The following is a 14,633-nucleotide window of genomic DNA, read 5'->3' as shown; positions in this document are numbered from 1 at the left end:
CAACATGGGCCGTGACACAAGGTCTCTTAAAAATGAGGACCACAATTTTTTTTATAGGGTTGTAGTATTAGTAAGTTAGGGGATGTAAAAATGAATTATCTATGTTAGAAAATGTTGTAAAGGAGTAAGGCCCAGCCCAACCCGTTCCTAAGGAAAAAACAAACAGACAAGAGAAGCCCAAGTTGTATTCTTTCTTGCGTTTGTTGCGTTCTGCGTTCCTGCGTTATACGTTTCTGTGTTTTGCGTTCTCCATTGATTCACCACCAGGCGTCGACCTGCCACCATCACCGGTGGCATTAACGTCGGTTAACCTCCTTTCTTCTATTCTCAAAAACTCCATTAGAGTTGAAACAAAGGTAAAAATTAAATTTTACAAGTTAGGGTTTCTAAAATTTGCAATGTAAAATCACAATTTTGTTATTTTAATTGTGTTTCCCAATTAAAATTAGGGTTTCTTTTTTATGTTAATTACAAAAATGATTATAATTTTATGTTATTTGCAATTTAAATCGATGATGGTTTTTTTATAAAAAAAAAAGTAACTTTTTTGTATTAAAGGTCCACTTTTATATTTCGCAAAGAACCCCAAAAACTCTGAAACGATATTGTGTATATGTGCCTAAATATAAATGATTTGAAGCTGTATCTAAGTTAACATTTCTCGTTTGACACCCTTGATTTGATTTGATAACTGGATAATTATTAGTTCAATGGATTAAAATCAACAAAAATAAAAACATTTATAAATTTTAGATCGATTGATTGATAAAAATGTAAAAATTATCAAGTAATTAAAATATTATGAATAACCAACATAGTATTGCACAAGTGGTAGATACTTGGATCCCTTAATTATATGGTCCTGTGTTTCATCCCCGGCTGGTGCCTATGGAGAATCATTTCTTGGAGATATCAACCCCTTAAATGAATCTCAGTTATCTCGAAAGGATTAGTAGTTTAACAAAAAAAAATTATGATTAGATTTCAAAACTCTTTTAGCTATATACATGAATTTCTAATAACTACTTTTATTTCGTCTAGTTACAAAAATAAAATTGGCTAAACTATTGTACTAAAAAAAATAATACTCTAGGGGCAGAACTACTTTAGGGTTGGGCAGGTCGCAGGACCGCAGTCCGTCTTGTTAATTATTACTCCTTTCGGCTTTATTTATTAGCAAAAATTAACAAAATATTTTGACCTCAAATATAAGCAAAACTTCAAAAGTTACCGAAATTAACTTTATTTAATACTATTTTTCCAAAAGTATCCTTATTAATTGTTCTATTTTCTAACATGATTGTAGAGTCTCAAAGCATATTTAATTATATTATAAGGTTATTTTCAGAATTTCAATAGAAATATCACATAAAATTAAGATTAAAAATGTAATTCTTAATAAATGTGTAAAAAGGAATTTTTACACAAAAGAGATCGAAGTAGTATCATATATATACATTCACCGTTACAATATACTGTATATCACAATATTGTATTTGGCCGAGTAACAACTAACAAGGTAGCAGATGCTTTGAAGTTTGAATGGAATGTCTTATGTTCATTTCATTCCCTCGCACTTTTCATTCCCCGGCTAGTGTAGTAGTGTATTTTGACATTTTCACAATTTGTTTTTTAAAAAAGAGTAAAAAGTGCTATGTTTAGTTAATTTTTTGTATTCTTATAATGCACCAAATAAGTTCCAAAATTATTTTAAAAAAAGTGTTAGGGGAAAGGTACAGTTGAGGAGGGGTATGAGGTAAACTTTCATTACTTGTGTTGAGTTAATATCAAAGTGTAGGGTAGACAAAATCAACCACACATTCTCACCCCAAAAAACCCACATTCTTGTTGATCACATGATAAAAAAAAAAAAAAAAACTACACTTCAATAAGAAGGAAACAAATAAGCTACACCTATTTTAAAATGATTTTTTTTTTACTAATTAACCACTTTCAAAAAATTTACTTATTTTTTGACCGAATTATTGATAGTTTAGAAAAAGAATAATCTTTATGGATCCGTTTGATATGCAAAATATAAATACTGGACAGCACAGTACAGGATAGTACAAGATAGAACAACACAGGACAAACGTTTAAGGTATTGAACAAACTTTGTGTTGTACAATGTTTGGTGGACCAAAAGTTATTTTGGTATTTTAAACAACATGTGCTGAGGACAAAAAGTTGTCCCGTGGTTCTGTGGGGGACAACAATTTCAGTTTTTGTCCTGTCCCTTGACCCCCAGTTTGTTCAGTATCAGGAACAGTTTTAAAATCAAACACAGTACATCAGAAGTTGTCTTGTCCAGTCGCTTATTTTTTAGCAGATCAAACGCACCCTATAAGAATAACAGTAGTGATTGGTAAAAAAATAAATAAATATCTGATAACTTTTAAATTCTTATACAATGTCTTAAATAATCATTATTTTAAATAGATGAAGGTTTTTTTTTTTTTAAAAGAATAGATGTTTTTGGAATGACTCACACTACTCCGTTGTTGTTTATTCAATTTTTAGTTTTTTCCAGTTTAATTTTTAAATAGAAGGAGGGGTAAGATTCATGTGTTTGGGTCCCTACACTGATTCATTGTGAGAGGGATTACTCATTGTTGTTGAGCTTAATGGAACATGTTTATTAATTATTCTACAAAATTATTCAAAGGAGTACCACGGGTAGTACCATCCAAGGTGATGGTTTTATTTGTGGAGGTTAATGATGCAAAAATTACTAGTGAGGGAAGCTTTAATTCAAAGAGGGATAATTGATTCAAACTGTGTGTGAGGCATGTTGTGTTTTCTGATTTGATCACTTATCACTATGAGAGTTATAATCATTTTTTTGTATAATGTGTGTTCCTAGATATATGTTTAGATGGGATTTGATGGTGTTTATTAAGACAATGCCATTAGTCACTTTATCATTTTGTGTGTTTTTATCTTTGGAGGAAACATGACTCTCAAGATTATTAGCAAGGGTTTTGACACTATTGACTCGAGCTTTCTTCTTAAAGTTCTCTGAAGGTTTGGCTTGTAAATGGAGTGTTAGGCAATGTGATCTATTATCCCTTTTTTTATTTTGTCTTGTTGAAGATGTGCTCAATAGAAGCATTATAAATTTTTGGGCAATGATATGAAGTTGAATTTAATTAATAGCACTAGAGGAAGTCAAGTCTCTTCACATGTGTTATATGTTAACGATGTCATATTTTTTGCAAGGCTACTATCAGAAATGTGAGAAATCTCATGGACTTGTTCACGGATCTAGATTCTCTGTCGTACATTTTTCACGTAGTTTCACGTTTCCAGCCACTCATTCCATATCAAACGGTTCTGGTGTTTCACATAGTTTTATGATTAAATCAATCTCAACCACTGATTTATGATCGGATGGCTGAGATCAATTATTGCGTCCTGCAAGAAATCATTTTCCCATATTCACCAAGTATGGTGAGGTTTCAGGTCAGCTTAGAGCATGTCCAGCGTTGGTCTCTTAAGTGGTTGCTTAGAGGTGATTTGACATCTCTTAACTATTTGATGCCAGTTCGATCCCCGGCTAGTGTATTTTGACATTTTGACAATTTGTTTTTTAAAAAAGAGTAAAAAGTGCTATGTTTAGTTAATTTTTTGTATTCTTATTAGTTATTATGAATTTATATATTATTATTTCTATTTCACATTTTTAGCTCCGGTAGAGAAAATAAATTCAAGCTCTATTATGGCCCATCCCAACAATTTATTCTAGCTCCGTGATTATGACTGCTCCTAAAGTTATTTTTGTTTCATTTCTGTCTTTGGGTATATGTATATGTCCCTTTTGTACATAAAGAAAATGGCTAATTTCTATTTTTATTACTTGGACATGTATTTATTTCCGTATTTTTATTTTCTCTTTTCTTTTTTCTCCTACCAAATACAACCTTAAACAACGTAAATACCCCTCTATTTTTCAAAACACACTAACCTCCCCTCATCTTTAACAGTGTCAAACATCCGTTAGAAAACAAAAAAGTTATATTTCATCATTTTTATAGGCATCTCTCACTGTAACATTTTTCTCAAGATTAGAATCAAACAATATCCAGTATTTTAAAAAGGAAAATGAAATTGAATATCATTACTAAAAAAAAAACAAGTACAATTGTTGACTTTTATTGTAACAAAAAAAAAAAACAATGGGTCGAATATAGCCAAATTTAAAAAATAGTCAAATTCTTTTGTTTGTGTCTTGTTCTGCCCTTTTTTTTGGTTCTTGAGTGCTCATCGCCAATGTATTGGATGCTTTATAATCTTCGAAGACCAGCAATCCAACATAGCTAATGGGCAGAAAATTATTTATCCTCTCAAAACCATTCATTAAGCTTTCAATATATTACTAGAATCGAAAATCCATCAATTGACGGTTCACCCCCCAAAATTGGAAAATCCCATCTTCATAAGAGTTATCTTCACCATCAATCCCTCTTCAATTTCTCCCGAACCATGAACAATGTTTCAATTGATGAAAAAACACAATAAAAGAGAAATTGCATATCAATTTAAAGATAGTAAAAGTATGGGTCAATGTTCGAACCTTGTTATTTTGTCTCTGAGATCAATAAAAAAAACAATAAAAACACATGAATGGTTTGAGAGCTATACAGAACATGTTTCTTCTTCTTTACTTGTTATGGGTATGCATTTTTCTTATGGGTAACCATTGATTTGCTTCAAATTTGAATCCAATTTTTGTTGGGTAAGTATTGATATAATTTTTAATGGGTGGAAATAATTTATGTGTTTAATTTAAATGTTATGGATTGAGTCATGTTTCTTGGATTTGTTTGAAGATCTGAATTTTTGTTGTTGAAGTTTATGAGATGTTAAGAAGAACATCAAGAACAAGTGAATGAAGATGATGAAGAAAGGAAAAAAAAAAAATTAAGTGTTATGATTTATCAATAGAACAATAATAGACCTACAAGATCCAACGGTTCTCATTAAGACAAAAATATCCAATGGTTCACATTTAAACAAAAATAACTTTTGAGATTAAAAGTTAACGATAGGGACTAACTTGACTAACGAAAATATCCATAAGGGACCGATCCAGAGTTTTTTTTTTTTTAAGGACCATTGCTAAACTTAAAATTTGTTTAAGGGACCAAAATAAAACTAATAATAATATCTAATAAGTATTAATCCCTTCAACCCAACATATTTTAAAAAGTTCTAAATGGATCCTACAAATAACCAATAATTCTACAACAAAAAAATACAACAGGGGCAGCAGAAAACTATGATCTCTCCCTAAACACCAGAAAACCAGGCAGCAACATCCTGTGATCAAAACACCAAAAACACTAAGAGAGATAATTAAGTATCGACTAATGATTAACTTATTATTTAAGGTCTTACTCCCTTCGGACACAAATATAAGAAGAAAAAAACTTCAAATTTTGGACATAAATATAAGCAAAAATCAACTATTTTTAACTTAATTAATACTATTATTCTTAATATATACCTTATTTAATCATTTCACTTGTCAGGCATAAATCACTTTTCAAAGGATAATATAATAAACTCATGTTTTGAGTTAAATCAACAAAATTAACTACACATAACTAAATTTAAACAGTTATTTTTTCTATATTTGTGTTCGGAGGGAGTATTAAAGAGTGTCCTGAGAGACTCATTTACAATTTGACACATTTTAATAGCATCTACAAATTGATTTTATAGGTGTAACTTGCAGAGGGAGAAACGGAGAATATGGATCACCGAGGATTGTCGTAATTCAAGCAAAACAATGTAGACTAATACTTAGATGCAAAAGTAATAAGATGATTGGGGGGTTTTTCAAGTAAAAAAGGATAAGAAGGAAAAAGTAAATTAGAGAAAAAATTTAAGTGATAAATCATTCAATTCAATGAAAGAAAACTAGATTGGACCTTGATAAATTATTCATCAAGATGTAATTCGATAATTCACAACATTCAAATAAATATCTTCCCATGCACGAATCCCTCCTTCAAAGCTTCTTCTTATCCCACCACAGAAAAAGTAGTTTTAGCAGCATACTTTCAATTTCATCTTCATATACAATTACTTTGAGTTGTTTCTCCATTATCTCTGCTGTGTTTTTCATCATCTCTTTCATTATCTCTACTTCCTCTTTCATTAACTCTACTTCCTCTTTCATTAACTCTAATTTGTCTTTTTGTAATTTTTCAATGATTTTCCTATCTTCTATCAGTTCTTCAATCCTTTCTTTACACTTCCTTTGTTTCTCTTGTATCTCCACAATCTCTTCATTGAACTCTTCCTTTTTCCCAGATGACTCCGATATCTTCATTTGCTCCTTTGATTATTTAATCTCCTCTTTGTTTAGAGGGTATCAACAACAAAATAAATAAATTAGGATCAAAGTAATGGTTAAAAATATTCAAAATTAAAACTTGCAACATTTAATCTGAAAATTATCAATAAGAAATTCGATTACAAACAGAAATTCAATTACAAAACCTTTTTTTTTTCTTTCGCTACCGAATAATCTGGTTCTGGGGACAGCACAATGAAAGTGTATAATTGAAATATCGCAAACTTAAATAACATGAAAGTCTATAATTGAAATATGATTTACCTCACAAATATATCTAATATTGAAATCGACCGTGAAAAGAATTGTACCTTGGAACGTGAACCAGAAAATCTCCGGAAAAAAGTTGTGAGAAAAGAGAAGGCAAATAACGATGGGAGAGAGACTCCAGAACTTTTTAGGTTTTAGGATTATAGAAACTTCCAGATGCTGTTTTATAATAGTCTTGGGCTAAACATATTGAAAGTTGGGCTGTTTAATTTTAAAAAAGAAAAGGCAATTTCAGATTGGATCCCTAACAAGATTTTTTTTTTTTTTTTTTTTTTTTTTTTTTATAAGTATAACGAGATTTGATTTGATTTCAGATAAGACAACAAAATAAGTTTTGTGTATTATTATAAACTAGTAATTTTTTTTTTTTTCAATATTTTTAATTTGGTTTTGTTTTGTTGAATTGATCTAATTTATTATTTAAATATATTAGGTTAGGTAAGATAGATTAGTTAGTGTATAAGTAATTTAAAATTGTTTAGAGTAAAGTTGAAAGAAGAAAAAAAACATTATATCGTATATTTTTTGTCAAGTAGTTTAGTGATTATAAGCTAGCTTTTCAACTATCAGCTAGCTTATAGCTTGTTTTTAACAAACAGAGCTTTAACCTTAACCTTTTATTCAAAATTCTAATCCATCGTCTCTACTTTACCTCCTTTTAGGATTTTCACTTGGGTTTTCTCTTCTATGTATCCTCTTCTCAAATATGTGGATCCAAATGGAGATTTCAGTTTGGGAAAATTATTTATATCCTGCTCAACATTTGGTTTTCAATGCTTTTGACACTACCCCATTTCATTCAGTTAAAGTTGCTATTCTTAGCTTGGTATTTCGATTTCAATTTTAATTTGAGTTTTCTACCACTAATTGGACAAAACATCATTTTGGTCCTTGATCCTTGAAAGTGTAATTCGTTGTTGTCACATTGCAAATGCATTCATATATGTCTTTTTTATTGATCATTTTGGTCGCTAACTTTGTTTGTAGATAGTCAATTTGGTCCTCGAATATGTCTTTTATTAGTCTATTAGTCCATTCAAAGATCAATGTTGACAGTGAATTACACTTCTATAGACCAAAATGGTTGTTTATCCACCACTGACTTATCTTTTTCTTTTACTTCACTAATTTTGATCTGGTTTCGGTTTTTTTTAACGAACCTTATTGTCGAGCTGGTCAAGCAATGAGGACTCTCATTTTCGGTTCCTGAGGGAGTAAAAGTTCCATCAAGTTTGGGACATATATTAAAGGCAGTATATGAAGCCATTGCCAAGTACAAAGTGACTCTTTTTTGTGCAGCACCCGTGGTGCTTAACTCAATAATTAATGCTCCAGCTGAGGAAACCATACCTCATGTTGTACATGTGAATACCGCTGACGCTGCTCCACCTCCTTCTGTTCTTTCTGGCATGTCTGAACGAGGATTTCGCGTCACACACACTTATGGGTGAGAATAGCATGTGTTATCTTCAAACTAGGTTTTCATGGGCAGGCTATTGAGAAGAATGAGGTTCTCATTTCAGAATCCCTATTCAAACGAGGGGAGAAGGAACTGTTAACGAACAGTAGGTGTTCTCTTCAAAGCAAGCAAGACCGGCGAAGGGTTAAAGCGATTCTTTTGAAAAGAGTCTTTCAGAAACCAACCTTTGGCCCATCCGTCTATTGTGCTTGGAAACCAGAGTGGGACTCACTTCTACAAGAATCCCGAGCCCGGCTCCATGCAAGACAAGGGGTCAGGTACATTTCCTTGGAAGGCCTGGACATAGTGAACATGAAAACATCCATGCAGCCTGTTCCTGCTGATGGGAAAACTGTTGGTGAGATCGTGATGCATGGTAATGCCATGATGAAACCTTACTTAAAGAATCCAAAAGCCATTGAAAAGAGCTTTGCAAATGGATGGTACCATTCCGGCGATCTTGCTGTAAAGCATCCAGATGGATGTATAGAAATTAGAGAATGCTCTGTACTCGCATCCTGCAATACTCAAGGCATCCGTGGTTGCAAGGCCGAATGAGAAATGGGGCGAGGCTCCGTGTGCATTTGTGGCATTAAAGCCAGGAGTGGATATTAGTAACGAACGAGCTGCGTCTAGTTGAGGATATACTGAAATTCTGCAAGGCTAAGATGCCTGCTTATTGGGTTTCGAAATCGGTTGTCTTTGGACCATTACCTAAGACAGCTACTGGGAAGGTACAGAAGCAGCTGCTGAGGGCCAAGGCAAAGGAGATGGGACCTGTCAAGAATAAGATGAGCAAGTTGTAATCATGTTATAGTTATAGACGTGATAATATCGATAAAAGTTACGAGTTCTTGCTGCCTATGTGATGTATCATTAGGATTGTGAAAATCAATAAGAATTGTTGTTCTATAATAATAAAAAGCTTTAGCTGTTCTTAAAAGTAGTTCAATGTTTTTATTCCACTATTATTATTTATACAATTTGTATCCTACCTTAACAGTCCCTTTTTTTCCCTTCTCTCACTCTTTCTCCTCTCAGCATCATACACTGCAAACTCACCTAGCGGTGACAACAACACTAGCACCATTCCTTCTCGTTTTTCATTTTCTTTGAACAAATGTATTGGCACGCGCACAGTTTACTTCCTATCACAGTTTCAGAATCATCACAGGGCAACACATTCTCTTCTGTTACAGCAGCAGAAAGAACGCGAGGAAATTCAACAGATGGAGACTCACAAGACCTCAATTCATGTGATATCTTTGATGGCTCTTGGTTTCAAGATGAGTCTCATGAAACCATTTATCAACATGGGTCATGTCCTTTTCTTATTGATGCTTTTAACTGCTTCAAGAATGGACGTTCAGATTATGAGTTTCTTAAATATCGCTGGAAGCCGCATGGATGTCAAATTCCAAGGTTCTATAGTTTCTATCTTGTAAAATTCCACATATATACCATGTTCGTTTTAATGAATTAATTTACTTTTCTGTGTGTGTGTGTGGTAAATTTGAATTTTTTTCATGAATATATAATATACATATAGGTTTGATTGGTTGAAAATGTTACATATATGTTAAGAGGTAAGAGAGTGGTGTTTGCGGGAGATTCCTTGAACAGGAACATGTGGCAATCTTTGGTATGTGCTTTGAGAGCTTCTCTTAAAGATAAGAGCAGAATCTATCAAGTTTCAGCACGCTGTGAATTCAGGATTCAAGCTTCTAAGTCTCAGTATTATGATGCTGATATAATCATTTTAAACACATCATAAGCTAACTATTTTTTTATTATTGGCAAGTTAGTTCAAAGGCTAACTAGTACTATTTCATACTTGCAGTAAAGATTACTTTCATGAAGGTAATCATGTCTACGAAAGATAATAAGTTTCTGAAGCACTAAGAAAAGCATTACTTATATTACCTATTACAAATGAAAGCTATCTGAAAGCATAATATCCATGCATAATGGGAATTATTGAAAATGTTATAGCATAATATCCTTCACATACTGAACTTGAAAGATTGATTTATTGACAAACCAATTGGTACCTTTTCCCTTCTTCAAAAGGCCCCAAAAAACCCATGCAACCAAAACAGAACAACACCTACAAACAATAAACAGTACAAAACGCCCCAGCATTGATGAAGTTTTTTCTTGACATTACCAAGTTCATCTTTCTGTCCTTTTATTACATATGCAGCATTGATAAACTCTTTCTCCTTTGAGATGAGCTCTTCTCTTTGTAACTTTTCAAGAGTTTTCATCTCTTCTTTCATCCTTTGTTTATACTTCACATACTGAACTTGAAAGATTGATTTCTTGACAAACCAATTGGTACCTTTTCCCTTCTTCAAAACGCCCCAAAAAACCCATGCAACCAAAACAGAACAACACCTACAAACAATAAACAGTACAAAACGACCCAGCATTGATGAAGCTTTTTCTTGACATTACCAAGTATTGATAAGCCTTTGAGATGAGCTCTTCTCTTTGTAACTTTTCAAGAGTTTCCATCTCTTCTTTCATCCTTTGTTTATACTCTTTTTCTTTCTCCCCAATCTCTTCCTCTTGTTCCACAATTTTCTTATTCAAATCCTCAATCTATTTTTCTTTCTCGCTCAGTTGTTCCATCAACTCATAATTAGACTTGGTCAGTTTTCCACCGAATCTTCATACTCTCTCAATTGGTTAAACTTTTTATGTCCAAGTGACACCAGTATCTTAACGAGCTGTTTGTCACCAAGTGGTTCATACTTCTTTTTTTTCCTCTTCAGACTGTGTAAACAACAGAAAATATAACCATTGAGAATAATAACCACACCAAAATTGAAAGAAAATTATTCAAAATCGATAAACGGAACATGTTGACTTCAATTTTAAGAAAATTATTTAAAACTGATAAACAGAACATGTTGCCTTCATAATTTTAAGAAAAAAACACTTATGAGAAAAAGAACTTAATTAAATAAGCACTTATATAAATAAGCACTTATTTATTTAAAATAACTTAAAATAAACCCTAAAACCCTAAATCTTTTAAAATAAAATAAAAACTGATTATATCTACCTGACAATCATTGCAGTGCTTGAGAATCTCTATTTCCAAAAACTCCATTGCGACTTTCGTAGCAGCAAAACAACATAGAACACAGTTTGAAATTCCCTGTTCAAAACAAAAATTAAATTCAAAATTATAATCTCCACATATCAGTACAAACGAGTCAAAAGCAAGAACAAATGAAGATGAAAAGAGTCTGTACAAACGATTCATATGAATTTGACTATGAAACTATCTTAAGTAACAATATAACATTACATTTATATTGTAGAACTTATATAAATAAAAACTGATTATATCTACCTGGCTATGATTGTTGTGCTTGAGAATCTCAATTTCCAAAAACTTCATTTCGGCTTTCATAGCAGATAACCAATCTAGAACGGCAGAGTTTGAAATTTCCTGTTCAAAACAAAAATTAAATTCAAAATTACAATCTCCACATATCAGTACACACTTCACCATACAATATAAAAGAGAGTCAAAAGCAAGAACAAATGAAGATGAAAAGAGTCTGTAAAAATGATTCATATGAATTTGACTACGAATTTGACTATGAAACTATCTTAAGTAACAATATATCATTACATTTGATTTCTAAGTTCAAAACAAAAATTAATTTCAAAATTAAACTATCTTTAAAACAGATCAAGAACAAATGAAGATGAAAAGAGTCTGTAAAACGATTCTTATGAATTTGACTATGAAACTATATATCTAAGTAACAATATAACATTACATTTGATTTCTAATTAGTTCAAAACAAAAACTAAATTAAAAATTAAACTATCTTTAAAACAGATGATGAACAAATGAAGATGAAAAGAGTATGTGAAACTTGATTCATATGAATTTGACTATGAATGTTATGAACATGAAATTAAATGTAATGTTGTTATATTGTTACTTACTTAAGGCGGTTATAGAAACAGATCCAAATGTGAAATTGAAAAAGAAAAGAAAAGGAAGAAGAAGTGAGTGAGTGAGTGAGTGACACTGTGAAATACGTACCAGATTTGCGTTGCTTTCCATTTCAGAATTTGGTGGTGTGATCGACATTTTGAATGAAGAACAGAACAGAACAGAAAAAAAAGCTCTGGAACAAAACGTGGTGGTGAATTTTGTGGGTTAGGGGAATTGGGGAAATGAGAATAGTTTAGGTTTATTTAATTAAAATAAACTAATTAATTGTTTCAGTAATCATTATTTTTTGACTAATTAATTGTTGAGTTTAATTGTTGTGCATCGTCGGTGTAAAAGTTTTTTACACATACATCCAATGACGCGTTGACACATCATTTAATGAATGTGACACATCATGTGTTTTTAATTACCATAAATGATGTGTCGGTATATTATTGGACGAATGTGCAAAATAACTTTACACCGACGGTGCATATAAATTAAATTCTTAAAGTAATTAGATCAATTAAATTATACTAATATACAATTTTTTTTTTTTAGTATACTAATATACAAAATTATATATTGGTTCTTTAATTTTTTTAATTCGAGGGTATCTTTGACTTTTCAAAAATAAATGTATTTCTCTCTTTCCTATTTCTCTCATCTTTCTCTTATACCAAACAATATATAAAATCTACTCTAACTCTGAGTATGTTTGGTTTGAGAAAAAGAAAATGGGAAGAGAGAAAAACTCGGATTCCAATGCATATATTTAGACCACTTACCTATTTCTCTTTTCTCAAACTTTTTCTCACATCTTTCTCTCTTCTCATTTTCTTCTCACAACCAAACACAAGAGCGGAATCTAAGTTTCAACACAGGACATTGGTGGAATCATGACAAGACCAAAAATGAGTAACAATGATTATAAGCTAATACTCTCTCCGTCCCAAAAAGAATGAGTCAGTTGACCGAAACACGCATGTCAATGTATAACTTTGGCGACTAATATCTTTAATTGTATAATAGTAAAAATTATAAAAAATTGATATTTCGAAAATACTCATCGAGACGAATCTAACAACATCTTATATGTTAATATTTATTTTCATTTATTAATAGAAAAATATGGTCAAAACAATATGTATGAATAGTACATATATTCAAAATGGCTCATTCTTTTTGGGACAGAGGGAGTAATATTTTTTATTATTGCCAAGTTAGTTCATACTTCATAGAATCATAGTCTAAGTGTCTAACCAGTTTCATACTTGCAGTAGAAATTACTTTTAGGAAGGTAATCATGTCTATGAAAGCTATTACAAATGAAAGCTATCGATTCATTTCTTATAAACTCAATTGCCTTTTTCCTCGAAATTCTTTATTCCAATAGTCAACGTCATTCTTCAAATTGTTGACTTCTTCCTCCAATGTAGCTTTTTGTTGCATTTCTTCCTTGAATTTCTTTAGTGTTTTGTTGGCATTGTTCAGTTCTTTTCTCTGGCTTTTTATTTTGTCATTAGCTGCGAGAATCTCTTCAGTTTTTGAATTAATCTCTCTATCCTTTATTTTGAAGGATTCGGCTCTTGATCAGTGTTGTGCTTCGCATCCTCTTGATTTGCATCCTCTTGATCGGTGTTGTGTTTCACATCTAGCTCTTGATCGGTGTTGTGCTTCACATCCTCTTGATTCGGCTCCTCTTGATAAGTGTTGTGTTTCACATCTAGCTTTTGATCGGTGTTGTGATTCGCATCCATCTTGCTCAGGATTGGTGTGAGCATGAATGAAATAAAAGTGAACTTCAAATTTAGCAATTATATAGAATTGCCGCCAAATCGAATTTTTAGGATTTTATGTGGAGTTAGTTTGGTAGAGTGGACCCCTAGTTAGTTTTAGGGATTAACTATTGATAATTTCTCTTCCAACCCCACATTTTTTTTATACCCCCTAAAATTTCATTTTACCCTTGTAAATACAAAAAAATTGGAACACAAAATTTCGGTTTCTACAAACTGAAATTGTTAAACATGGAAAAACAATCGGTTTATATAAACCGAAATAAGATAAGTGTTAAGAAAATACATTTTGTCCATAAAAAAAACTCTCTCTTCATCTCATCTTCGTTGTTTCCCAACCCAACGCAGTCACTATGTTGGCATTTGTACCATGTTTCACTTTAATCGATGCAAACCACAATAAAATTTAAATAGATTTGACAGCACCGTTAGAATCAAACCAACAAATTAATACAACCCAAAATTTCATTTGCCAAAAAAAGTATGGAGCTTAACAACGACTCAAATTTTAGCATGAATCAAAGAGAAGAATGGGTTGTTGTGTGAGAAGAAGACGACACGGAGCGGCAACGAAGAGGAGGATGATGCATCGAAATGAAACAACGACAAAGAGGAAGAGGAGAAGAGTTCGTTCGACGGTGCATAGGAAGATGCAAATCGATTCCTAGTGTTGTGATGCAAATCGAAATCGTTCAACCGCGTACAGAGAAAGAGTTTGTTCAATGGTGCAGACGAAACAAAAATGCAGAGGTGAGAGGAACACAAAATTTTGAACACAAA

The 14,633-nt window shown here is 31.9% G+C and overlaps 1 long non-coding RNA gene and 1 pseudogene across 1 annotated transcript; one reads left to right on the top strand and one right to left on the bottom strand.

The window, feature by feature from the left end:
- Nucleotides 1-5,874: 5,874 nt before the first annotated feature.
- LOC123899250 lies at nt 5,875-6,821 on the bottom strand. Its single transcript, XR_006805551.1, has 2 exons — nt 6,673-6,821; nt 5,875-6,363 (listed from the first exon to the last, which is right to left on the bottom strand). It is a non-coding gene; the product is annotated as an uncharacterized LOC123899250 (long non-coding RNA).
- A 528-nt stretch (nt 6,822-7,349) lies between these two features.
- Nucleotides 7,350-8,921, top strand: LOC123899941 (annotated as a pseudogene).
- Nucleotides 8,922-14,633: the final 5,712 nt, after the last annotated feature.

Source organism: Trifolium pratense, linkage group LG7 (genome assembly GCF_020283565.1).
Source record: "Trifolium pratense cultivar HEN17-A07 linkage group LG7, ARS_RC_1.1, whole genome shotgun sequence".
NCBI lineage: Eukaryota > Viridiplantae > Streptophyta > Magnoliopsida > Fabales > Fabaceae > Trifolium > Trifolium pratense.
This window is presented reverse-complemented; position numbering and strand designations above follow the sequence as displayed.